Source organism: Psammomys obesus, unplaced genomic scaffold (assembly GCF_907164565.1).
Source record: "Psammomys obesus unplaced genomic scaffold, mPsaObe1.curated_primary_1811, whole genome shotgun sequence".
NCBI lineage: Eukaryota > Metazoa > Chordata > Mammalia > Rodentia > Muridae > Psammomys > Psammomys obesus.
In genome coordinates, this window is record NW_026585691.1 from 2,333,380 (window position 1) to 2,337,589 (window position 4,210).

Sequence of the window (4,210 nt, forward strand, 5' to 3'; positions counted from 1 at the left end):
CTGCTTAGATGTGTTTTATTTTAACATTTTCCATCTGATGACACATTCGTCAGAGGTTTCCGGGGAGACAGATTACCCTCTCTTTTCCTCTTCCATTCTTTTTAGTCTGCCGTCTTCTGTCCCACCTCTCAGCCCTTTGGGGAAGCTCAGAATAGAGGAGGCACTGATGTTCACTCCCCAGTAGAAACCTGGCAACAGGAAGTTCTTATTATTACCATATGTATCATAAGTGGCATTTGAGATTCTGCTGTAGTAGTGTTACCGCCATTCTTAGGATGGAGCCTGGGGCCTGGTAGCCTGGATTCAGGAAAGGAGAAGACAGTGGACTGGGAAAAGAGTTGGCTCACAATTATCTGTCAGAAAATAAACTTTATTAGGAGAGAAAAGTGTGTGTGTGTGTGCGCACACATGCGCGCCCCGCGTGCGCGTAATGACAAGGGCCATGGCCAAGCCATGAGGTTTAAAAGAATCATCAGAGTCTATCATAACAGTGGCAGCATGACCCAGCCATGAGGTGGAGGAACGCGGCAGACATAAAAACACCAAGAAGGCTGGCTTAAGGTGAGAAAGAGTGGAAGAGTTGGCCACCATGGAGCCTAAAATGAATCTTTGCTCTCTTAACTGTTCCCTCAGGTAGTTTGGGCCCAGGTTCACTAACGTCACTATAGCACAGGACTGTCGCTGTACTTCCAGACGTTTGCACTCTTCCCTGCTGGTCTCCCAGGCGAGGTGCATTTATACCAAATTTGCACGTGAGGAAACCAACACTCAGCAAGGTTCTACTTGGCATAAAACACCAAAATGGGGAGAGCAGCAGCCATGGCCCTGCGCTACCCCATGTCCGTCGGCCTCAACAAAGGCCACAAGGTGACGAAGAACGTCAGCCAGCGGAGGCACAGCCGGGGCCTCACCAAGCACACCAAGTTCGTGCAAGACATGATCAGGGAGGTGTGCGGCTTCGCCCCGTCCGAGCGGCGTGCCGTGGAGCTGCTCAAGGTGTCTAAGGACAAGCGTGCGCTTCTCATCAAGAAGAGTTCATCAAGAAGAGGGTGGGCGCGCACATCCGCGCCAAGAGGAAGCGGGAGGAGCTGAGCAACGTGCTGGCAGCTATGAGGAAGGCGGCGGCCAAGAAGGACTGATGCCCCCTCCCCCAATAAACGTTGTGCCGCACAAAAACAAAACAAAACAACAAAACACCAAAATGGAGAAGAGCCAGGATCTGGGCCCCAGCACACCATCTGGCGCCATTTTGAAATTGGCTAAGTTTGGCTCAGAAAAGGGGTGCGAGGTTCTTTATTAAAGAGATATGAGGTGGGGCTGGAGAGATGGCTCAGTGGTTAGGAGCACTGGCTGTTCTTCCAAAGGTCCCCAGTTCAATTCCCAGCACCCACATGGCAGCTCACAACTGTCTGTAACTTCAGTTCCAGAGGATCTGACACCTTCACACAGACATACATGGAGGTAGAACACCAATGGAAATAAAATAAAATTATAACAAATGGTGTTAAGTCTTAACAAACCCATCATAAGTTGAAAGCATTATGTCAAAATATATTGGGTAGAAGGATAGAGGGAGGGTTGCTGGGAGATGGCTCTGAGGTTAGGAGCACTGGCTGTTCTTCCAATGGATGTGGGTTCCATTCCCAGCTCCCACATGGCTGCTCACAACTGTCTGTAACTCCTGTTCCAGGGGATCTGACACCTTCACACTGATGCACATAAAATAAATTATTTTTTAAAAGAGAGAGAGAGATGAGGATGAAGGAGAAAACTGGAGGTAACTTGCTAGAGCCAGGGCATCCGAAAGTTCAGCTGATAGTCTAAAAAGAATGGGCAGCGAATTTTTCTGTTTTTTCGAAAGAGGGTCTCACTGTGTAATCCTGGCTGGGCTAGAAATCACTATTTCTATCTTGGCTTGGCTTGACTTTATGGAGATCCACCTGCCTCTGCTTCCTGGGTTCTGGTATTAGAGGCATGCGCCACCTTGCCTGGGTAGCCGTTTTTTGTTTGTTTGTTTAAGGTTGATTTATTTATTTTATGTGTATGAGTGCTTACAATGTGTGTGCATGCCTGCTGCCCTGGGATGTTAGAAGAGAGCATTAGAGCCCCCCGGAAAAGGAGTTCCAGACAGTGCTGAGAAGAGAATCCAGGCTCTACGGAAGCGCAGTCAATGCTTGACCTCTGAGCCATCTCTCCGGTCTCTGTTGCCACATAAAGTGAAAAGAGGGACACATGGTGATGCACACCTGCAATCCAAACACTTGTGGGAGAAGCAGGGGGATCCGGAGTTTAAGGCCACACTCAGCTGAATGTGAATTTGCATTTGAAGCCTGACTGGGCTTCAGAGTCTGTGCCTCCAAAATCTACACACAATAAATTAAAAAGAAAGCCAGGCTTGGTGGCACATACATTTAATTCCTGCAGAGGAATCTCTGAGTTTGAGGCCAGCCTTGTCTACAGAGTTGAGTTCCAAGAGAGCCAAGGCTACACAGAGAAACCCTATCTGAAAAAAGAATTTTAGAAAGAGTTAGTAATGTGACTTATTAAACTCAACATTTATCTACAGTCTCACCGTCTTACATGTAACGAAGACAACAAGCATTAACATTTATTAATACTTTCTTTAACATTTTTTTGTTAGTCTAGAAGGATATCTCAGTGGTTAAAAGCACTGGCTGCTCTTCCAAATGACCCAGATTCAATTCCTAGCACCCACATGGTGGCTTTCAACTGTCTGTAACTCCAGTTCCAGGGCTCCAACACCCTCTCCTGGCCTCCTTGGGCACCAGGCATGCTTGCGGTGCACAGACATACATGCAGCCAAAACACTCCTACACATAAAATAAAAATAAGTAAATGTTAAAAAAAATTACACTGTGTGTGTGTGTGAGTGTGTGTGTGTGTGTGTGTGTGTGTGTGTGTGATGTAGCCACTGGTTTGGTGTTCATATTCCTGTAAATAGCCTCTTACACAGAATGTGAGAGACCCTCATGAAATTCATTGGGTCATTAAAAAAAAAAAGAGAAAGACATGAAGGGGAGCACAGTTGGGAAGAAGAAGAGAATCAATATGAATAGAAGGGGAATAAAGGAGAATAATGGAAGGAATGTGATCAAATACACTATGTACATGTATAAAAATGGCTCGATGAAACCTGCTATTACACAAAATTGGTGTACATTAATAATATTTTAAAAGCAGTAGCTTCCAGCTCTCCTTGAATAGCAAATCCTGTGGTTTTTTTGGGGATTATTCACAGTGCATTCCAATAAGGCTCGTACAGCTAGACAAGAAGTCTATTCTTCAAGCTTCATCGCCTTCCGTCCCCGAGGAGGAGAAGGCAACAGCTAACAGAGGAGTGAAAACAGAACCCAACTATCATACAGCTGATTTCACTGAAAACAAACTTCCTTTTACAACACAAAGAAATGGAAATTGGAGCTGAACATTCACTGCTTTGAAATGAAACTGAACCGTGGGACCGAAGCGCTGAGAAAAAAAGACAGATTTTAAAGTCGTGACTCTGATCTACTATCTCTCTGTATGTGACGCCACGTAAAATTCAGGGGCAAGGCCTGTGAGATGGCTCTAAGGGCAGTGGTGCTTGCTGCCACACCTGGCAGCCTGAGTTTCCTCCCCAGAACCTATGTAAAAGTAGGAGAGAGTAAACTCCATAAAGCTGTCCCCTGACCAACGCACGCACACCTCGCACGCATGCCATGATAAACATTGTGCACATGCAATAATAATGTTTAATTTTTTATTTGTTTATTTTGTTTGTGTATATGATCCCCCCATCTGCACGTACACCTGCATGCCAGAAGAGGGCACCAGACCCTGTTATAGACAGTGGGAGCCACTATGTGGGTGGGAATTGAACTCAGGACCTCTGGAAGAGCAGACAGTGCTCTCAATCACTGAGCCAACTCTTCAGCCCTTAAATTTTTAAATGAAGGAGTAACTTATTCTTGTGTTCTTAATTAGAATGCCACGTGTACACACATACACCTACACACATACTTTGTATCATATGCAGAAACATGGCACTAAAAATTCAAAATAAAAGCTCTTTATGGGCTAGTGCGATGGCTTGGCGGGTAAAAGTGTCTGATGTCCAACTACCTGTGTTCGGTCCCACAGAACCACAGGAGGGAAGGAAACTACTCCTGAAAGTTGTTCTCATCTCCCATGCATTCTCAGGGGCACATAT

At 45.7% G+C, this 4,210-nt stretch overlaps 1 pseudogene; it reads left to right on the forward strand.

Moving 5' to 3' along the window:
- The first annotated feature begins 810 nt into the window (after nt 1-810).
- Nucleotides 811-1,175, forward strand: LOC129670314 (60S ribosomal protein L36-like; annotated as a pseudogene).
- Nucleotides 1,176-4,210: the final 3,035 nt, after the last annotated feature.